The sequence below is a fragment of the Neofelis nebulosa genome, chromosome 8 (assembly GCF_028018385.1).
Source record: "Neofelis nebulosa isolate mNeoNeb1 chromosome 8, mNeoNeb1.pri, whole genome shotgun sequence".
Classification (NCBI taxonomy): Eukaryota; Metazoa; Chordata; class Mammalia; order Carnivora; family Felidae; genus Neofelis; species Neofelis nebulosa.
This window is the reverse complement of record NC_080789.1, coordinates 87,741,114-87,764,692: the sequence shown is the minus strand read 5'-3', so window position 1 is coordinate 87,764,692 and position 23,579 is coordinate 87,741,114. Positions and strand designations below refer to the sequence as shown.

Below are 23,579 nucleotides of genomic sequence, written 5' to 3'. Positions count from 1 at the left end.
GGCATGAATTTCTTGTGCAGTAATTTACACATGGGATGTTTGTGTGGTACTTGAGCATAAGTTATGATATTAATTCATGGACTAGAGAGCCTTGTTGCAGTGACAGAACAATTTCTTAAATAAAATCTCAATTTAAAATACAATATTGGTATCACTTCCTTAAAACTCTTTACCCCCAAATCAGTACCCAAGATCAGATGGCCCCCTTCCTCCTCACCCTGCATCATCCATTTAGCTGTACTGATGGCAAGGAAAGTACAGTCCAACCCTTCCCTTTACCCATCTAGGCCCACAGGGGGCAATGTGAGAAGAGAGGAAGACAGATAAAGAGGCAGGGCCTTCATAACTACCTGCAAGAACTAGAGGACGAGACTGTCTGATGAGGAAACACTGGAGAAACAGGTGCATATGCCAACCAAGTATCGATCACTAAGGGAGTAGAGCCAGAAAGGCCATTTTGTGAATTCTGACATTCAGTAAACCTCAGCCAAAACAACCAGGCAAAACTTACTGCAGTTTATATGTCCACAGTTATGAGAGTGTGATGGGTAGGAAGGAAAGAAGTAGGTCACCTAGCTCAGTAGCTCACAACCAAAACAATTCCTTCTGTCTCTTTGCTCTCTGGGTTCCAGGAGAGAAGGTGACCTCACTTCTGCAGACAGTCTCCTCACTGGCCACACTATGCTCTATAAACACCCTGGGCCATCTGTGATGTCAGCAGTCAGCCACCTGGAGACCCTGCCCTGCTCTGTGAGCTTATATTAAAACACTAACTTGTAACTTCCTCTTAATTTTCTACCATAGTTATTTTTCACTCGCTCAAACCATGGTCTCAATATGCCAAACACGTTTTGTTAATAAAGGAGCCCTACATGTGTTTCCTCCTTGCCCTTCCTCCACTGCTGCTCTTCAAATGGCCCCCTCCATCAAATGGAGCAAGACTTTGATGAAAAATTCACAGCAAATGTCTCAGACATGAGTAGAGAAAAACAGAGAAAACAAAGTCATGCAGCCCCCATTCTCCTCGCTACTTGGGCTTTGGTTTTGAGAGAATTTTAGGAAATGTTGTCAGAGGGTTTTAAAAGCAGAAAGACCAAGTCAAAATTGAAGTCTTCTCTACAGATTATCAAAAGGAATCCTGATGTTATGGGTCAAAGCTTCTGTGTACAAATCCATCTAGACTCCTTATTTGCCACCCACCAGTTCCAAGGTTATGATTTACTAAGAAGCGCACAACATAGACAAAGTCAATACTTAACTCATGGAATCTTGCTACACTATAAATTTCATTGACGTGTTGCCCACCCACCCCCAGGCTTCAAATCCTTCAGTGGTTCCCACTGCCCTTCCTTCCTTCATCATCTGACCTGTGCTGATTCCTGCAGCCTCATCCCCTGCCCAGCTCCTGCTCCAGCTGTGAAATTCTACACTCACCCTATTACCTGTCTCTAACGCCTTCTTGTCCCTTCACTTAGCTAACCCCCTACTTCTCTTTCAGTTCCCAGCTCAGAAGTTGCCTCCCCAGAAAACCTCCCCTGACCTTATGCTGCATTTCCTGTGTGCTCTCATAAAACCTGGGCTTCCCCATGTGCCATTTATCTTAATGTATCATAATTCCAGCTAATCTGCCTGGGTCTTCTATCAAAGTGTGACTTAGATGCTCAATAGATACTTATTGAACAAATGCACAAACTGAGAATACAAATCTGAAAGAGAACATAATCCAGAATTCCTACCTAATTGCCTTTGCGAGATACATACTTTGTAGCCAAACAATATTTGTAATTCTCATTTAGATAAAGATATAAATCATATTACCATCCTTGTAGAAGGCAAGCAAAATGAAAAGTGTGAAGGGAAAACAAACTGATGACACCTTGACTGTACATCATTCATGGCAGGTATAAACCACACATGGTGACAAAGAATTTTCAAATGTTTTGAAGATATCAGGCCCTATAACATAGGTGGGATGTCCTAAGGCAGAGATTCTTACTTTGGGGGACAGAGGGAGGCATAATGAAAACACTGGAGAACATTTCCAAATTTCATATCCTGTCCCTCTGGAGATTCTTGTCCACTAGCCCTGTGCTTCCCATGGCTGCTCTAAATCACCCCAAATGACAAGAAATTGTCCTCAATTTCAAAGGGGAGAGATTACAAAAGCTTCCTTCACAGGAAAGCAGCACAGTTTAGCATTTAGGAGTAAAGGCTCTGCAGGCACATGATTCAGGTTCAAATCACAACTCAACCTTATACTGGGTACTCTGGACAAATTAGTTAACCTCTCGGTGCTTTAGTTTCAATAACAGTCAAATGAAAGTAAAAGTACCTCATAGGGTAATTGTGAGGCATAACAGAAATTATGCCTATAAAGTAGTTAGCTCAGTGCCTAGCAAACAATATGCAATTAATATAATCTACCTAAAGTTTAATATTGAAATCCGATCCAAATTCCCAAATTTGAAAATCAGTTAGTCTTTATAAATTTCTAGCCCCAAAATCATCCACTAAAATTCGAGCCTGTTAGCTTGCCCTCATGAAACAATGAAAACAGCTTTATTCCATATATTTTGCCTTGAAATCCTAAGTACCCCAATTAGACACCCCCCTACATGGTGCTAAACACTTGGAGGTTCTAAGCTCACTGGGTTAGTTCAGGCATCAAGAAAATGAAAGTCTTAAACAACATCATCATCATCATCATCATCATCATCATCATCATCATCATCAATATTTTTGCCTATGGATGCCTCACCTTATTCCGAGAAGGGACAGCTCTGGGTACTATAATGCTAAGAGCAATGAGCATTATGTCAGAAATTTTGGATTTGAGCCTTTCCTCTTCCACTTCACTATATAAACCAGGGTTATTTGCTTGATCTCTCTAAGCCTCAGGTTTCCTCACCCACAAGGAACCTTACTTCACTTCCCTTACAGGATCCACATAAGAATTTGATGAGAAGATACAAAACACCACCCAACACTGGTGGGAGTGTAACTGGGATCACCATCCTGAAGCACAATCAGTGGAATTAAGAATGCATACACCCTCCCACCCTGCAATCCCTCTCTGAGATATACACCCCAGGGAAACTCTGTCCTGAGTTTATAAGGAGGCTCATATGAGTGAGTTCATCACAGGACTGTTTCTCAATTTGGAGCTATGCCAGCCTCTGTTACTAGAGGAATGTGTAAGTAAAATGTGCCATATATACACAATGAAATATTACACAGCAGTCAGAAATTTTAAAAAGTAGATTTTTTTTTTAATTTTTTTTTCAACGTTTTTAATTTATTTTTGGGACAGAGAGAGACAGAGCATGAACGGGGATGGGGCAGAGAGAGAGGGAGACACAGAATCGGAAACAGGCTCCAGGCTCCGAGCCATCAGCCCAGAGCCTGACGCGGGGCTCGAACTCACGGACCGCGAGATCGTGACCTGGCTGAAGTCGGACGCTTAACCGACTGCGCCACCCAGGTGCCCCTAAAAAGTAGATTAAAGATAACAACATGGGTACATTTCAGAAACAATGTTAAGTAACAGAAGTAGAAGCAGGATGAGGAATACAGCACAGTTACATTTATATACATTTATAAAACAGCCAAAGAGTGCTGCCTATTTGTCAAGGATATGCACATACCTGTTAAAATTTTCATGTCATTCTCTGATAAAACCTTCTACTGGTTTCTCCTTTTATGCAGAGTAGAAGCCAATGTTTGCATTTACAATGACCTACAAAGTCCTACAGTATTTGTCACTGACCCACCTGCTACTCAGCCTCTGTTTCTCTCTCTCCCCCCACTCATATTATTTCTCTAGCCCCCTAACAATTTTGGCCACCTAACATACCAGGCAAGACCCTACCTCAGGGCCTTTGTACTTTCTGTCCCTATGACCATACCACTTCTAGCCCAGATAGCCCCATGGTTGCTCACTTCACTGCATTTGGTAAAAGACCATGTATAGCATAGCCTTCCTTAATCACCATATATAAAACTGCAATCTGTTCCTAACCACCCATGCCATCCCTTATCCCCATGCCCTCATTTTCCTCATACCACTTTTCACTATTCAAGGTACTATATGTTTTACTTAATTGTTTATTATTTCCTCACACCAAAAGATGTAAGTTCCATGAAAGCAAGGCATTTTTTATTGTTTTTTTTTTCTTTGCCTAGTCCCCACACTACAACTGTGTATTTGTAGAGTGAAGGAATGTATCTAAATACACATATAGAGAAGGGATTGGGAGAACATTTGTTATATACACTGAAGGAAGTGCCTCCAGTGAGGAGGGGAAATAATAGAGATCAAGATGAAAGGGGTAAAATAAAATGCATTGAAAAGGGGCCTGATAGGAAGCAATGATGCTCAGTCCATGACTGAGGGAGGGGTTGACTCCACTCTGTGCACGTCAGGTTCAACAAGGAATTGCATGAGACAATATTGTGGGAGTTTACTTGAAGGGTAACTGCATCCTGTAATTGTCAGGACATGGAGAACACAGAGAAGGAAATCCTGCTAGAAAGAGGGTGGAGAACAATGGAAGATGGGGCACCCCTCCTACCAGTTCCTTCTGAGTCCATTTCCTTTTTCCCAATTCCTCTTTCTCCTTCAGCTCCTTCAACTGTCTGTAGAGTTTCCTTACTGGGCACCTAAGGATGCTTGTACCATGTTTCTCTCTCTGGGGAACCACCTCTAGCTGCCAACCTTCCAACAAAGATACAACAGTGGTGCTTGTCATTTGCCGAATCACAGACCCCTCTGAGGTTAGTCACCTCAAAAAAATGTCCTACACACTTCTGAAGTCCATTCATAGACGCTGAGCAGGAATCCCAGAGGAGGACCATCTAAATAGCAGAGTCGGAGATGGGTAAGCCTTTTGATCATTTCTGTTTCCCTCAACTGTGTTGTGCAGGGTGGTCCTTGTGCTCTTCTCACATTTACTGAAGATGAGGGACAGTGGGCTGCAGACAAAGTATGAAGATACCAGAGAAACAACCCAAAGAACAAAACATCTGGAAATTAAATAAATCACATTTCATTACTCCAACACAAGCAGGCAGAAGAAAAATGAACAAGCAAGCTTATAGAAGACAAAGCAAAGCCATGATTGGGAATCCTGAGAAAGCCTACCACAGATCCAGTTCATAACAATACACAAAAACATCATCCTCAAATGCTATTTTCAGAAAGGCCCTCTCTCTGTGCAGTAACTTACAATTATTCCAATACTTTATATTCAGTCCAGACTCTCTGACCCACCTCTCAGAACCCTTCCCTAAATCTTCCTCTACCCTCAGGACCATCACCTCCCTCCTGGCTCAGCTCCTCACATCTTGACTTACCCTTCCTTGGATGAGCCTTTGGCCTGAGTAAGTGCCTGTCCTGCCAGGGATGCCCTCCTCACTCCCTTTTATCCTGTCGTCATGTTCTAGGTCTTCTCAGTCCTATTCTACAATGTTTTCCCTTGTGTAAGGGAAGCATTTCCTAAGGCATCTTGACTGGTCCCATCTCCAACCTCCCTCCAATACCCATCCGCACTTAAGGTCCATTCTGATGCTCAGCTAAAACTAATTTTCCCTTTCTGTGTGCTGGTGTCCTGCATGTGTCACTTAAATTCCTTTATACTCTAAAAAGCTTCCAGGGGGCAGGGCCAGGATCTATCTACCTCCTTCTTCTGGAATCCACACTCCCACCTCAACCTCACTACCCAGGACAAGAATCTGCTCATAATCATATGAAGCAACCATAAGAGGCATTTAGGACAGAGAAAATAAATTTATATATATAATTTGTTTTGCTTGTTTTGTTTTCTGTTTATTTGTTTGGGTTTTTGTGTTTGTTTTGTTTTTGAAAGAGATAAAGGGCCAAACAGAGGTGTAAACAGGAGAGTAGAGCAAGCACCATCATCTATTTCAAGCACATTTCCAGGATATTTCCCTAATGAGGGCCCTGGGTCTGTGAATCTCATTTTGACTAGGAAACAGTCTCTCCAAAGGAGGTGCTTGGTGCATAGGAGGTGCTGAAAGAAATGCAGAGAGAGGCCAGGGAACATGAAGCCAGCTTGTATGAATTCCACAATGCCCCCAACTCCCCCTTCCCTCCCTCTCCTCCATGTATTTCTCTCAGTCTCTGAACTCCTTCCGAACTCCAAAACCAAAGTTCCATCCCAAGTCTCCCACAATAACTCCTGTCAAGTCCAACAATCCACCCATTCAATTGCAGTCTGTCTTCCCCTCCCAGCCAGCTCCAACCACTGCTCTTTAGCCTAGAGGTCATTGTGTTCGCTGCTCTGTCTCTGAGAAGGGTACAGCCCTCATCTGGACATTTCCTTTTCAAAACATTTTCTAAGACAGTAAGTTCTACTGGCTCCTCTGGTTGGGTGTTAACACTCTAGCCCATCAGGAAGTTGGCCTAGTGTTTCCTCCTGAATAGCCTCAAAGAGAGTTTGGATACCAGTTGTTTTGCTAGAAATTTGATAAAGACTTGAGAGGAAGGCTAATGAGGCTGTTAAATAATTATTTTACTTCCCAAAGTTCCAGAGAAGTGGATTTAAATATATCATCTGCAGAGATCATATCAATCCTCTGTATCCAAACATAAATCCTTTCTCACCTAAAGTATACGAAAACTCTCTTCCTCCTTAAAATTTCTGGACAATGAAGACTCTGGAGCCAATCCAACTAGTGACTCCCAAACACTCAACTATAAAGGTTTTTAGAAAGCTGAGCTACCCCAGAGTTTCTCAAGTCCTAACTCAAGCAGCCCTGCAACTGAGGTAGCGGCAGTCATGAATACAGGAGTAGAAGCTTTGAGTTCAGGGCAAGAGTTTTAAGTAAAGGTAAATGTTGTGTACATGTACATCAACATGTCCAAGAGTGAAAGAGTTCACAAGGCATATGAAAAGGCAAACAGAACAAAAGCCACTATGAACACTGGGGCTGAGTCTCATACCCAAGGATAAAAGAAATTGGTTTCCAAAATCAAATGAAAAATGGAATCTTCCCAATTTCTCCTTCTGTTTGGGCTTCTCTTCAACTCTGTGTCCAATCATGGTCTTTCATTTATCCATTCAACAAATACACTGATTCTCATTTACTCGGCACTGCAGATAAAGCAGAAAAAGCACAGAAATCCCTCCATACAAGTTGGTTACATCCTGTAGTTGAAACCAAACAATAAACAAATAAGTTGTATGCATATACATTGTGTTGGATTTGCAATCAGCGCTGCAGAGAAAAGGGAAGCAAGAAAAGGTTAGGATGTGTTCAGAGAGGGTGTTGTGATTATAAAATGGGTGATCTAAGAGAGCCTCACCTTCACACTGTTGTGCAACTTGTTGCACAGAATTTGTTCATCTTCCTCAGCTGAAACTCCGTACCCATAAACACTAACTCCCCATTCTTCCCTCCCTGCAGTCCCTGGCACCACCATTCTACTTTCCCTCTGAATTTGACTACTGTAGGTACCTCATATAAGTGGAATCACACAATATTCTCCTTTTGTTACCAACTTATTTCACTTAGCATGTGTCTTCAAGGTTCATCCGGGTTGGAATATATGTCAGAGTGTCCTTCCTCTTTAAGGCTGAATAATACTCCATTGTGTATCTCCCACATCTTGTTCACATTCCATCCACTGGCAGATTCACCTTTTAGCTGTTATCAATAATGCTGTTATGAATATGTGAATAGAAATATCTTCTTGAGTCCTTCCCTTGAATTCTGTGGGACCAGAACCAGAAGTGGGATTCCTGTATCCTATGGTAATTGGATATGTAGTTTTTTGAGACATCACCATAGTGTGTTCCACATGAATGCATCATTTACATTTCCACCAGCTATGCTCAAGTGTCCCAATTTATCCACATCCTCCCCAACACTTGTTATCTTCTGTTTTTTTTTTTTTTAATACTAGCCATCCTAACAGGTGTGAAGTGGTACTTGCTTACTTTTGAAGAATACAAGGAGGCCAATGGGCCAGGACAGAGTGAGTGAAGGGGGAAACAGTAGCAGATGATGTCAGAGAAAAAGCAGGAAGATAGACCCTTCATGTATAGTCTATGAGTCACTGTGAGGACTTTGGCTGTTTGACTCTGGGTGAGATGAAAACCCTAGAAAAAGTGACAGTTTCACAGGTTGCCTACTGATTTTCATGTTCTGTGAATTAAGTATTGGGTTAAGGGAAGGCCTCCTCCCGATTTTGAAGAAAAAGCGTGGAGACAAGTTTTGCAGAGTTCTTAATAGATGTCTGATGCATCTGACAACCCAATGAGAGCTGGACAAGCTGTGTTCCTGCTGCTGCCTCCCTCTCTACATGCCAAGGGAGAGATGTCATACAGATAACTATGGGAGAGTAACATGATGGATTGCTTTTACTGTAAATGTCCACTCCCTGGATTATCTCTAGGCAGGACTCAAATACTTAAATACCAAACAAAAGTCATTTTAGTATCATTCGTTATTTTAGATGATTTCCACCATTATTGTGAATAATGGCGAGCTGACATGGAGATAAAGGGTGGGTTTTCCAGAACCTTATGAAGTTAAGGACTGCAAAGATATGGGTAGGGAGACTCTCAGAAATGGGACAGTAACCATGTGCATCAGTCACTTGCAAGCCTTGAAAAATTGAATAGGTTAAGCCACTCCCAAGCCCCAGATGACTCAGGAAGGAATGGCAGAAGCATCTGAGTAGCTCACGGCTGGAGAGAGAAAGGGCCCCAGAGGGAAGTACATTCAGAAATGAAAATACATTTCTGAGAGGTAAAGAATACTTCTCATAACCTCATTTCCCCCTGGGAAAGAGCAATGAAAACTTCTACATCCACATGAGAAGTCCAAGGAGTTATATATTTTATCAACAACGAAAATCTGGAATGACTACTGAACCACCATTCAAAAATGTTATAAATACACATGTATGTGAATGGGGGTGGGGGTGACATGGAGGGTAGATAAGGAGAGAATAATGGGGTTGTTCCTGCGGGAAAGGAAGGAGACACAGAACCAATTTTCACTATGGTATTCTTAGGATTCAAATGGGTGTAGGTGGAGATTATTATAGTAAAATATGGAAGCCTAAATAATTAATTTCTCTTTCAAATAAATAGGCCATGTTCCCATAGGTTCTCTGTGCTGGTTCTCTTTCCAGCTGACAACCACCTAATTCATCAACCACTGGCAACACAGTATGATCGCCACCCACCCCCAGGGTAAAGAGACTCCACAGGTTGCCTCACAACATACTGTCCATCTAATTTCCTCTCTCTGTAGGTCTTTACAGATGTCCTGAGTTATCCTTAAGCTTTCACACATTTATAATAAAACCGGGACTAAGATATAGGAGAAGGCTGCTCCTCCCCCTTCCTCAAGTAGAAAAATAATAGACCTAAGTGGCAGCAAAAGTCTTATTTCATTCATTTATTCATTCATTCAATAAATATTAAACACCTTCTAAATGCCACTCCTAGTGCTTGATGTTACAAACACAACTGGGAGGAAAAGATATGTTCCCTGTATACATGGCACTCATTGTCTTTAACATGTTCTTATATAATATTCCCTCCAAAATATGTAATCTAATCTGATGATACAAGCAATCAGTCTACAAAACAACTTTGTACAGAAAGTTGACTCTCTATAAAACAAGTGAACTTTGCTTTTCAAAACTGTCAATGTCAGGAATGACAGGTTGAGGAAATGTTGCATATTAAATGAAAATAAGGAGACATAACAATGAAATGCAATGCATAACCAAGGATTGTACCTGGATCATGGAGAAATACTGTAGTAAAAAAAAATGGACAATTAGAAAAGTTAGACTATGGACCATATTTCACACACACACACACACACACACACACACACACACATTGGACACAGCAAACAAATGTGGAAAAATGTTAACAACTGGTCAATCCTAGCGAAAAATAAATGTTGCAAAGTTCTTGCAACTTTCTGTAGGATTGATATTTTGCACACTAAAAATGTAGGAAGAAAAAAAGAATGTCCCAGAAGTAAAGTTTATGGATTCTTCTCCCTGAATGCCCTTTATAAACAAGTTTGACATGATTTTTGGTTATAACCAAATCTGACCCAGAATGTTTTAGCCTCAAATCAGTAACTTTAGATCAGAGGATTGGGTGGGAAGATAGAACTCCTTTGTCTTTGATTTACAATCAAAATTGTCAGCAAACAAAAATGACTGGAAAGATACCACAGCCTTGCCTCATGTAAGTATGGTTATAAAAACTTCATGCTCTCATTGACATTTTGTGGGACTAATACACACTAATAAACCAGAGCCCTAGACTTGAACTCTAGAGGCATTAAGGGAACATATGCAGAGGCTGAAGACAGAGAAAAATGGTATCTGGCAAATAAGGTTACCAGGTATATGTGCAAGAATTAGGGATACGTGGAAAGAGCAGTGAAAGAGAACCAGATTTGTGGAGCTGCAAGTAATGTACATACGTTATTTCATTTAAGCCCCATAACAACCCAATAAAGTAAGTATTTTTATTCCACTTACTATCTGAGATATTAGGCAACTACTATTTAGCCAGTACAAAGAAGAGCTGGAATTTGAACTTGATTCTTTGTACTATTTACCAGGTACAAAGAAGAACTGGTATTTGAACTTGGTTCTTTGTTCCTTCAACAACCATGTTCTTTCTCCTCCAGCACCCGACATCCACAAAGAAACACAATTCAAGGGCATGGCTATTAAATGAGTATTTAAGCCACTTCTTACCTTTGTGCACAGGTCACACTCTGCTGATGTCTTCCCTCTCCTCCCAAATAGAAACTGATGAGCCAGTTAGAAGTGCTGGGACCAAACTTTAAAAAAAGGAGGGGGGGAAGGTGGTGAGGGAGAGATGCCTGGGTGGCGGTGTTGGTTAAGCATCCAACTCTTGGTTTGGGCACAGCTCATGATCTCACAGATTCATGAGTTTGAGCCCCACATCAGACTCTGTGCTGGCAGCGAGGGGCCTGCTTGGGATTCTCTCTCTCCCTCTATCTCTGCCCCTCCCCAACTCGTGCTGTCTCTTTCTCTGAAAATAAATATATAAACAAAAAAAGTGTTGGGACGTTAAATCTGAATGTTCCATCTAAACCATGTCTTACTAAAATCTAAACCTAATCTAGAGACTTCGAGATGCCGAAAAAGTCTCCAAAGCATCTGATATCCATTCCAATAGTTCCCAGATAAGATTCTACAACTTTTGTAAAATCCTGCCCACAACATTAGTCTATCTCCTTTTGCTTGGCTTTTAGTGAAAATACAGGATAATAGATCTCTAGATGCCAAATATAAGTCACACTCTTGAGACTTCTTTCATCATCCAATTCTTTCCCCACTCTATTCCAAATCTTTTCTGGTCACTGCCTCCTTCTTAAGAAGAAAAAGAACCATCTTCAGGGCAGCTTAGGGAATTCTAGAGAAGAAAATGAAACCTTGATTTTCATTGTGTAAAGAAATATAGGCAGACAGGGGAACAGACATTTTCTAAAATGGGAGCCCAATGGCAAGAAGATGGTTGCAATTTCCCTGACAACCTAATTCCTTTCAGGTTTGAGCTTCCCAAACCTCAGCCATCATTCATGGCTTCAAGATGTAGCCAGCACACACCATTAGGAAACTTCTGTCACAAAGGAGAGCCCCAACTGGGACAAAGAAGGACAGGAGGGTAGATTGCTCCAGTTTAATGAAAGTGGTTTAATGGAGCATCTTTTTTTTTTTTTTACTTTTCTTTTTTTCTTTTAAATTTGTTTTAATATTTATTCATTTTTCAGAGATGGAGAAAGACAGAGCATGAACAGGGGAGGGCAGAGAGAGGGAGACACAGCATCTGAAGCAGGCTCCAGGCTTTGAGCTGTCAGCACAGAGCCTGATGCGGGGCTCAAACCCATGGGGCTTGAGATCATGATCCCAGCGAATTCTAGCACTTAACCAACCGAGCCACCCAGGTGCACCTAACAAAAACCTCTTTTTAAGCTTCCTATCTCACTTGGCCATTTGCTCTCCAGGTTGGGCTGCCAATGAGGAGCAGATTGGGAATGTTTGCCAGAGAATGGCAATGTCCTCTTATCCTTAACCCAGAAGATCCAGTACCAGAAGAATATCAGTTCAACAGTCACTCCAAAATATGATTAAACCCATTTCAGAAGTAAAACATCAGGGTGATGCTGGAAAAAAGATTTCAGCTATGTCAGATTGATCATTCTGGCTATTGTTGACAACAAGACATCTGACCAACTAGAATATATAAAATGGGCATTTGTATCCCCCATGGTGACTCATACCTGTGACCAACTCTGAGCATCGTTAGTATTTATTAATCATCCATGGAAATAAGAGCAAAGACCAACGAACATAAGGCATGAATATAGACCTCTATGGCTACTTTTGGACTCCTTGCTATTTTTTTAAAGTTATGAAGGAATATGACCATGAGAGAAGGAATAGTAGGTGTTCTGAACATGCTATTTGTATAGGGAGATCAACAGAGAAGATAAAGGATTGCCTTTCTGTTTTAATTTCAAAAGGAAGAAAATCAAAATTTTGTTAAGAAACAAGGGGGTTGGCAAAGCAGCTTCTTAGGATCCTGATCTTATCCAGGGAAATTGCATAAAAACTTGGAATAAATGCAAGGAATTCCACCTGAACCTCACTGGTTCCAGGTATTTGGAAATAACTAGCCTAACCCTCATTTCAAGTCGGCTGACATGAAGTCATTTGACACTTAACATCTTGTCCACACTAGTTCTCTATCTAGTAGATTTGTATGGTTTGCAAATACTGCATATCCAGGGCCAGCCACCTGCCATACTCCCTAGTCCACCCTCCTGGTCCATAAAGTTGGTAACTCTAAACAGAGATCCTCTAGACTCTCACTCAGATTCACTCAGCAGTCACCAGAGAGTGTTGCCCTTGAAGCAGGATAAAGCCCTAAACCACATTCTTCCTGATCACTACATGCAGAAGAATTGAAGTGTGAGTGCTCCTTCTGGAAATGACACTTTCTTCAAGTCTTAAAAAGGCACTCATACACACACACACACACACACATACACACACACACACACACACACACACACACACACACACACACACACACAAAACCAACCTGCAGTTTCCTGCTCTCTATTAAGTCCAAACTTCTAAGATTATATTTCCAAGGATTTCTTTTCACTGTTGTTCTACCACTTACACATACTATTAACCTTTTATGTGGCTCCTACTGGCACAAATCTTTCCCCACACATGTACATCTTGCTGGCGTTAACATCAGATCTCACCCAAACTGTCCTTCTCTGCCTAGAATATGCTCTTTACCAACCCTGTTCATTATGACCCTCCTTCTGGAAACTTCTCTGGTCACAGCTACAGATAGGTATCTGATCTCTCCAGTATGGTTTCCTTGCCTCGTTAATGTCCAGTGGCATAACTCACTGGCCTAGAACTTTGCATTGGAAGAAAACCCAGTTAGGAAAGAGGGTAGAAGGAGTAAGCGCTGAGGTGGAGCCCAGGAGAAGAGCTTTTGTCTAATGAAGTTTTTAGCTTTCCTTTCCTTTCCAGCTGAAGCCTGAGGTGCAAAGAGTTAACTGGTGATAGCCAAGAAGTACCTCAGGATATACAGCCCAATTTGGTGATGTCAGAGATCTGACACAAGAACTGAGGTCCAAGTCTCTTTCACCACAACAAAGTCAAAGTACAAAGGAAGTAACCTAAGTCAGCCAAGAGAATGTACATCATCAATGACATTCATGATTTACATCAGTGTCATCCTTGTAATGTGTGACAATGGAAAAGACAGACAACACAGAGTTTTACTACTTTCACTGCCTTACTTTATTTGTATAATACGTCCTCTAATTGTTTGGCATTAGACAACATGACACAATACTCAAACTGCAATAACTACATTTAAGGCTGGCCTGCAGAATGGAGGAGTGGGACCATAGTCAATTGATTGAATGGGGTGTACGTAGAATAGGATTTCACTGGTTTTAGGTGGATAGGGAAGTATCCATAAAATTCTCTTATATTGTGAACTCCCAGAAAATAATTTTCTGTATTTGCTTCCATTTTTCTTGTACTATGTATACATACTACACAGATGGATTCTGTGTACTTGGGGTTGGATCTAAAGTGAGAATTCAGGTGGTCCCTCAAATCAAAACCACAAAAAGCCCTAGTGAGAAAGACTGGATTCAACCTATTAAAGATGAGATTTTAGGGGCGCCTGGGTGGCTTGGTCGGTTAAGCGTCCGACATCAGCTCAGGTCATGATCTCATGGTCCATGAGTTCGAGCCCCGCGTCGTGCTCTGTGCTGACAGCTCAGAGCCTGGAGCCTGTTTCAGATTCTGTGTCTCCCTCTCTCTCTGCCCCTCCCCTGTTCATGCTCTGTCTCTCTCTGTCTCAAAAATAAATAAATGTTAAAAAAAATTAAAGATGAGATTTCAATTAAACGTAAATGAATACAAAGACAATTCCAAATTTGCAAATTCAGGCACCACAGTGATACTTTGTGGAAAAAAAAAAACCCTCAAGCAAAAGAAACATTTTTCTTTCCCTTAATTATCATCACCACAACCATTACCCACAAATTATCATGCACTCAGTTACACACAGTACAAGACAATGGTGGCAAATACAGAATTCCCCTCTCTGGAAATTGTAGATTACATTTCATGAACACTTCCCCACCTGCTAAAAGAACTAAAAGATACATAAAGTATAAATGAGGAAGTGTATTCCTAAATCAGAAATAAATACTCAAGACAATGGCATGTCAAGATCCCAGATGGCTTCAGAGTAAAATATTAAGGACCTCATTTTCCATTGTGGATGAGACTAGTGAGTATCTTCCGTGTATCATGTGTCAGCCTGGGACACCACATAGAAGAGGGAAGAATTACCCCACTTGGCATTATGTATAACTGTTTTCCAGGAAAACATTAGTTCAAGATACATATTCAGCTTGGGCTGAGAAAATCAGAAAGGCCTGAACTTCTGCTTCTAGAGGTCTTCCGAAACCAGATGGGCTACCAGGAAGAATCAAAACAGGAATCAAACATATCTGGAAAATCCAGGAAGGGTGTACAATTAAGTGATTGGAAAGTGATGTGATACATGAATGTCAATGATTAAAATCAATTTCTTCTCTGCTTCCCTTACAATTGACCACTCTTTCTTCCCAACTCTGAATCCTGTCAACATGAAACACCTAATAAAAAGTTCTCAGGAGAAATCAGTAGAAGGAAATCCATCTGCTTGTCCACCTTATTTTCTAAAAACAAAACAAAACAACAAAATAAAACCCTGCAACATAGGATGACCTTTGTCTATTATGAGCACTGATCCACAATATTTTTTTCTAAGAAGTCATGTTAAGAAGTTTTATTTTTCTTCCCCTGAGATCTTTCCTTTCCTTGTAACGATCTGATCCTGAATATCCATCCAGTGATCCCATGCAATACTACATCCTATCTCCACTTTCGTACTAGCAGTTGTGAGTGGTCAGAGGTTATGGCTCTTTCTTCCATGTACTTCCTCCCAATATATATCCTCAGTAATACACTGCATACAAGGTGGCTTAGGAAAGGCTGACTCTCTCTGGTCACCTTACTTCATATCTTCAAATGTGTCCTTGTGTCCTCCATGTAAGTACTCAGCTGTCTCTTTCTCTCTGTCCTCTCTCAACATACTGTGCTTGTTTCCTCTCATAGCCCTAGGTAGCTGCTCCACACTGCCACCATCTGCCTTGAAAAGTTAATTTGTTTTGCTTTCTTTTGTTGTGGGAAAGACACTAGATCATCTGAGTCATATGAAACTTGTATCCTGCATCAAAGTCCTGAGTTCCTGTTCAAATATAGATTCATATGACTTCTCCCTCAAAACTCATCCTCCTTACCCCAGCTCAGGCAACAAATCTACACCACTATTTAAGGGACACTCTTTATCCCTCTTCCCCAGGTCTTTCTATTCCCCACTCTGCTTTGTGATTTCTGGGATAATACAAGAAAAAAGGAGGAGGATAAAATGAAAATATATTCTAAAAATCATATTTGTCAATTTAGTGCATACATTTGAAGGAATTGACCTTTCCACATGTTTTTGCTTAAATTAATGTTAAAATGAATCTGCTTCAAGAAGAACATAACACCTATCCATTGATAATGGAGAGAAGTTGCCCAAGAACTAACTGCTAGAGGGAACAAGACAACCTAGAAATTGACATTTGCCACATATAATCAATAAAACAGGTTTTATGCATGGATACTATTATCTGGGCTTCTGGTGCTGGGTACAGCCCACAGTGTACATGGCACTGGGGAAGGTGGAGGGTGGAGAATAGTTTAAGACTCCCAAGGCCTTTAAAGTTAAAGAGTTGCAAATATGTTCTGAGATAACAGCAAACTCTCTTTTTCCTCTTGGAAACCCGGGAAGACAGACCTGTTTCAGGCTTCTCCTCCAATTCTTTATCAATCAATGAAATATGCCTATCATGTACATGAAATTGATAGAATCCAAGAGAAATAACAGAGCCATTAAGTTTCAAGGTTATTTAGCAGTCATTTATAACATGTGTGGGACCACAGAGAAGCCTTCTTAAAGTGACTGAAAGACCACTAAGCACCCACACCCAGGGGAACTTGGTAATCTTGCCTCCTACAGCCTGACCTGGCCTATAATCAATCCCCACCAGGCAACTTTTTTTAATTAGATAAGAAAGTCAGGGAGGTACCTTCAGCAGTAAAAATAGATATCTAGCTCCTTGAACATCTAGGAAGAAAACAGTCACATCCCCTCTGGTGATGGTGGACCACCTTATCAAACTAGACCTGCTATTCTGCAAGGTCCACGACAATGTCCTCCCTAAGGAGATAGGACACAGATATTCTCAGAATCTCCAGTGAGAAAATGTGGCAAAACATGAAGGAAACACCAGATCCATATTCATATTCATGAAGGAAACACCAGATCCATATTCATTCAAAGAACATGTTTAAGTATACTATGTGCTGGCCCCTGTGGGGAAGACAAAGATGAATAAAGCAAGCTGTGTGCCAGGTCAGAAAGGAAAGGCCAGGAAGGAGGGCAGGGCAAAGAGTTGAGAAGAACTCTGGAGAAGCACCCAGGATACACCTCCCCTACTTCATAGTTTCTTCAGCAGAGCTGAGAACCTTTCTGGTCTGGAAGAGAATAGAATATAGGCCTCCAAATCACTCTGACCCCAGGAAACTCACATGCCCTTCCCAAACTCACAAGGCCTCTGGTCTGCACCCCCATCTCCCAATCCACTGTCTAGCTCTGGTGCCATAAAATACCCTCTGCTCAAACCCCACAGGGCTTTCACAGCCAGCTGTACTTCGTGCCCAGCCTTCTTCTTCTCTGCCTCTGTCTCAGTTTTCATGTCAACTCTATAAACATGAGAAATCACTTACCCATGTGCTCCTTCTGTATCAGAGGAGAAAGACCTGAGAGACAGTGCAAGACAAACCAAGGGAAAGGAAAGGATCTTGGCCTAGCAGAGTCAGGACTTGAAGTGGAGTTTAGAGGTGGCCCTCAGGGAGGTAGGGCAGTGGGGAGGCTAGGCCCTCAGGAAAGCAGAGCCATCAGGAGGCGGGGCCATCAGAGGGCTGGTGTGCCTGGGAGGAGGGCTTATGAGAAGGGTGGGGAACTGTGAAGGAGGTGGATTAGGCAGAATCCTGGAGGAAAGCTAGAAATGGGCAAAGGATGACAAGTGGGACCCTGCATGGGTAAGGAGGTGGACTGAGGGATTAAAAGGGACTTGTTGGAAACTTTGTTGACCCAAGATCTGCGTGTACAAGTAAACAAGCTTTTCAAGGTATGGAGGAGGGCCTGGTTGGCAGAAAGACAGTGTGGGGAGCCACGTGGTACCAGCCTGTGGTGATTTGGAGGCCAGTCCTAGTTTCAGCTAAGGAGCCACTCAGAAGTCTTGTAAACACGGATAGAAGCACTACCACAGATACCTCTCAGAATCTCCTGCTAGATTCCTCTATCAGCACCACACATCCCCACTCCCTCATTCAGCATTCACTTCACTCCAGGATTAAAACTAAAAGGGAATTTGCTTAAGCTTCACCTCAAGGGATTTCCTGACACAGTCATCCAGAATTCATAGCATATTCTAACTGAACATGCATTGGGCATTTTGTTGGAGGAAGTAAAGAAAAAGATATAGTTCCTACCTAGAGAGCTTCCTGCTCTAGACATTCAAAACGTAGGGCCTCCAAGACCCTGAAACAATGACCAAAGGACATTTCCAAGAATGTTAATCATCAAACAAAAGCCAAGACTTCTCAGAGATGGAGAAAGTGGGGCCTACTTAAAGACCAAGGGCTGAATGCAGAAATGATGGGCCTAAGAAGCCATTGGCCTCATGGAAAGGGGGCACCACTGTCTTCTCTTGATAGTGCTGAGATTTTCCTAAACCCTAAATTAGGTTCCTTAAACAGTCGGGTGGATGCTAGGAATTTACCCAAGCTATACAGCACATGTACCCCAATGTTTATAGCAGCACTGTCAACAATAGCCAAATTACTGAAAGAACTTAAATGTCCATCAACTTACAAATGGATAAAGAAGATTTGCTTTATATATACAATGGAATACTACTTGGCAATGAGAAAGAATGAAACCTGGCCATTTGCAGCGATGTGGATGGAACCGGAGAGTATTATGCTAAGTGAAATAAATCAGGCAGAGAAAGACAGATACCATATCTTTTCACTCATATGTGGATCCTAAGAAACTTAACAGAAGACCATGGGGGAGGGGAAGGGGAAAAAACGTTACAGAGAGGGAGGCAAATGATCAGAAACCCTTGGATACTGAAAACAAGCTGAGGGTTGACGGGGGGGTGTGGGAGAGGGGAAAGTGGGTGATGGGCATTGAGGAGGGCACTTGTTGAGATGAGCACTGGGTGTTGTATGGAAACCAATTTGATGATAACCTATATTAAAAAAAAAAACACTGGGGTGGAGGTGGAGGGAAGGGAGAGAAGAGTTGTAGCAGGACCCTAAAGGGACAGAGTATATACTAACTATACTAAGACAGAACGTTGAAATTTGAACAGAAAGAACTTCTACAGATGTCATGAAGAACCTCCAACTGAGGAAAGCCTACAAATCACATTGATCCTGCCCTAACATATGTGCAGTAGGCATGGACCAAAGGCACTAATTAAGCACCTCCTTTGTTCCAGGTGCTATGCTTGGTAGTGGATGAGTGGCCCAGCCAGGACTACAGAGCCAAAATTCCTAGAGGCAAAGGAGACAGGCAGGAATTGGAAGGATGGCTGTCAGGACAGAACACTGGGGAAGGGAGACCTAGGGGTTTCATTTGTGTCTGTTGCAGTATTCCTAGGCTATCTTCCTCTGCCTCAGGCTGGGATTTTTCCCAAATATGCATCTACCTCAGGGGAAGTGCAGGGGGAGGGTCTGTGTATGCTTGTATCAGGTCCCAAAAGCAATCTTTACCTTTTTCTCCCTGTGCTATTCACTGTCTTGGGTAGAGGTGGGTGGTTGGGGAAATAATAGGGCCCCCAGACAATCACCAGGTAGTGAAAAAACTGTCCCAGGATCCCTCCTTCCCTACCTCCCATTGTCCAGCAGAGGTGCTCAGGCAGCCTGAGGGCCCTAAGGCCATGCTTTAAGCTTGACCCAGTATGGCAGGCCAGTGTTGGGCCCTTTGGGGCTTGTGCCCCTGGCTCCAACTGAACCCCTGGGGCCCATCAGTGTCCAAGGCCACATTCCCTATATTCCTTAGCACACTGTTGCCATGGCCTTCCCCCTGCAAGGCTTGGACTTCCCTGGGGTAGGCAGCCTCAAGAATGCCTTCCACCCACCGCAGAGTCATACCCAGAACCCTTTTCAGGTCAGGACTGAGCTCCAGTTCCCCTTTTTTATATCCCAGGGAATTCTATTCCAGTCTGTGCCAATGCTGCTAGCCAGGGCCCAGTCCCCAAAGTCCAGCTCCTCCAGGTGGACTGCTCTGGGTTCTCCCTGCCACCTAGGAGTCTGCTGCACCACTGCTGCCCTTGTTACCGTGCCCCTGGCCCAGCCTCTCACTTCACAATAGACACAGCCACTCTGAAGTCTCCGCCCCTGTCCCCACCAGTGTCCACGCCACATGCCCAGGCCACACCTTTTTCTCTGCAGCCACCAGTGCCACAGCCATGCCACTGCCATGATAGCCCTAATCTCAGTGGTTGCTGTGACCCAGGCTGCACCTACCTGGGAGAAGACAAAGACCATGGGACCTACATATGTGCACTTGTGTCATGGAGTTCCAGATGACTACAACATCCCAAGGTATCAGGCCATCCACACAGGAGTCAAGGCCTGCAGCCGGCACACCTCAGGTGCTATGGAGATGCCCACAGTGATGCCCCTAACCTTGAGCATCCCAACTGAGCGAGCTGGTGGGGGAGGGGAAGAAGGTGGTATAAGAGGTTGGGCAGTCACAGGTGCTGCAGGGGCCCTGGGAAGCAGGTGGAGGGTGGCCAGGACCCACTCTAGAAAGCACATCCAGGAGAAGCACACCTGTGACTTGCGTGGCAAGGCCTCCTCGATGTCTCTCACCTGAGCCAACAATCTGTGGCTTCAAAGAGGAGACCAATCCATGACCAATGTGCCTGCATCACTGCAAGTGCAGGGACCCAGGGAGCTACCACGTGTGCATATAGGACAGGATCGCACAGTGCATGAGCCCTGCAACTGTTCCCACTGTGGGAGAACTTCTCCCTCAGAATCACCTCAGTAGTCATGTGATCCACAAATGGCCCTTCAAATGAGACCCATGTGGGGTGGAGGAGCAAAGATGGCAGAACAGCATGGAAGTATTTCTCGTGTCCATGAAATACAGCCAGATCAACACTAAACCACCCTGCCCACCTAGAAAACTGATTTGAGGGTTAACACAACAATCTGTACAACCTGAATCACAGAACTCAGCAGGTACACAGCACCAAGAGGTGAACTGGTGGAGAGAGAAGCAGCAAAGGGCAGGGAGCTGTGGAGAGAAGATGGGGATGGGGTGGGGGGATAATACAGGAAAAATACTCTCCCAAAGGCAGCTGGAGAAAAAGTGGAAAGGTGGAAACAGCTGCAGGACTGAACAAAAAAAGGGAGAAAGGAGAGGGTTTAAATTCCATTAAGACTCTATAAACAGGGGGAATGCAGAGTCTGAAACTCCATAGCTCAATACCTGGTGGTGCTCTGATGAGATGGGTGAATCCCCAGAAGCCGAGTGAAGTATGGGGTCTTTGGGCCACATGGGAGAGGCAGTTCCCCTGCTGGAAGGAAATCTGGTAGAGGCTGGGTGGTCTCCCACAGGCAAGGCCCCAGTGGACCCGGGAGAACAACCACATTAGCTGGTGCTGAAACAAGGTTGCTGGGGTGAAGCCTGGTACCAGATGTGTGTTGTGACTTGCCATAATCCCTGAAATGCTGCTGCTACATGATCACATGAACTTTTTCTGGGGAGGGCTAGCACCAGCCACAGTCTCTGGGCAACGGCAGTAGCACAGTCCTGTGAACGTTCCTAGGTGCAGCCAGCACCTGGCCATTGCTCAGTGAGACTCTCCTGGAGAGAGGCAGAACAGGGCAAAGCCACAGTCCCTCAGAAGTTTGAGGATGGGAAAAACAGCCGCATCTGAGACAAAACTCGGGATGGATGTGCTGCCTGGGGCTTGGTCACAAACGGTGTAAAAGTAGGGAGTGGACTGAAGCCAGAGACAAAGGTCAGGTGTGCAATTGCTGAGCTGGGATGACAGAGTTCCATTACTAGAGACTGGGTAGCTGGGTGACACCATTTTCACCACTCCTGTGCATGTGCATACACACCCACAGCGCCACAACAATCCATCATAGTAAGATAAACAGAGCCATCTAGTGGAGATCGGAGCCATTACACTAAGCCCTGCACAAATGGGCCAAACTCGCTCTTCAGGAACACAAATCTCTCTGCCTGCTTAGTGCACTGAACATAAACTGCTGCATAGTTTAACTTCTAGTGGAAAACAAAGTAATTTCAATCATATTTCAGTCTGTTCACTCATTCATCTATTCAATTTTTTTTTTACCTCTCTCTTTTTCGAATATTTCCTTTTTCTTGAATACAGAAAGAGAAAATCTCTATTTTTATTTTCAATTTTTATTGAAAATATTTTTAAAACTTTTTTCAACTATATTTTTTTACTTTTTTGTAAATTATTAAAATCTATTTACTTACATCATTTAATATTATTCTATTTCAGTGTATTCATTTTTTTTAATTTTCAAACAATTTCCTCTTTTTTTTCTCTTTTTTCTCTAGTCTATTGAGCCCCTCAATACCCAGGAAAAAACACACCTAGGATTTAGTGTCATTTATTTGATTTGTGTGTGTGTCTGTGTGCGTGTGTGTGCGTTTTAATTTTCAATTTTAACTTTTTTATTTTAATTTTTAAATTTTAATTTCTTTTTACCTCATTAATTCTTTTCTTCCTTCAAAATGATGAAACAAAGAAATATACCCAAAAAGAAAGAGCAGGAAGAAACGACAGCCAGGGACTTAACCAACACATGTACAAGCAAGATGTCTGAACCAGAATTTAAATCATGATAATAAGAAGACTAGCTGGAGTCAAAAATAGATTAGAATCCCTCTCTGCAGAGATAAAAGAAGTAAAACCTGGTCAAGATGAAATGAAAAATGTTGTAAATGAGCTTCATTCTTGAATGGATGCCACAGCAGCAAGGATGGATGAGGCAGAGCAGAAAAACAGCGATACAGAGGACAAACTTATGGAGAATAATGAAACAGAAAAAAAGGTGGAGACTAAGGCAAAAGGGTATGATTTAAGAATTAGAGAAATCACTGACTCATTAAAAAGGAACACCATCAGAATCATAGGGGTCCGAGAAGAAGAAGAGAGAGAAAAAGGGGTAGAGGGGTATGTGAGCAAATCATAGTGAAAAATATTCCTAGCCTGGGGAAAGACACAGACATCAAAATCCAGGAAGCACAGAGGACTCCCATCAGATTCAACAGAAACCCACCATCAACAAGGCATATCATAGTGAAATTCACAAAATAGTCAGGCAAGGAGAGAATCATGAAAGCAGCAAGGGAAAAAAAAAGTCCTTAACCTACAAGGGAAGACAGATCAGGTTTGCAGCAGACCTATCCACAGAAACTTGGCAGGCCAGAAAGGAGTGGAAGGATATATTCAATGTGCTGAATCAGAAAAATATGCAGCCAAGAATTCTTTATCAAGCAAGGCTGTCATTCAAAATAGAAGGAGAGATTAAAAGATTCCTGGGCAAACAAAAATTAAAGGAGTTTGTGACCACTAAACCAGCTATGCAAGTAATTTTAACAGAGACTTTCTGAGGGGAGAAGAGAAAAATACATACATACATACATACATACATACATACATACATACCAAAACCAACGAAGACTAGAAAGGACCAGAGAACACCACCAGACACTCAAACTCTACAAGCAACATAATGGCAATAAATTCATACTTTTCAGTACTCACTCTAA

General features: G+C 42.5%; 2 protein-coding genes across 5 annotated transcripts in view; both read right to left on the bottom strand.

Annotated features, from left to right (window-relative positions):
- LOC131519889 (cationic amino acid transporter 3-like) overlaps positions 1-23,579 on the bottom strand; it is a 184,947-nt gene that overhangs the window by 5,428 nt on the left and 155,940 nt on the right. Inside the window, exons 2-5 of one of the 4 annotated variants that reach the window (XM_058743443.1) lie at positions 10,763-10,848; positions 7,477-7,665; positions 6,962-7,112; positions 4,783-5,022 (exon numbers count right to left, since the gene is read on the bottom strand). The gene's annotated coding sequence lies outside the window, so the exon portion shown is untranslated. Of the gene's footprint in view, positions 1-4,782; positions 5,023-6,961; positions 7,113-7,476; positions 7,666-10,762; positions 10,849-17,464; positions 18,584-23,579 lie in introns of those variants that run through there. The other 3 variants (XM_058743444.1, XM_058743445.1, XM_058743446.1) reach the window with 3 other exon arrangements.
- Positions 1-23,579, bottom strand: part of LOC131519895 (cationic amino acid transporter 3-like) — a 236,902-nt gene that overhangs the window by 205,777 nt on the left and 7,546 nt on the right. The gene's annotated exons all lie outside the window — the stretch shown is intronic.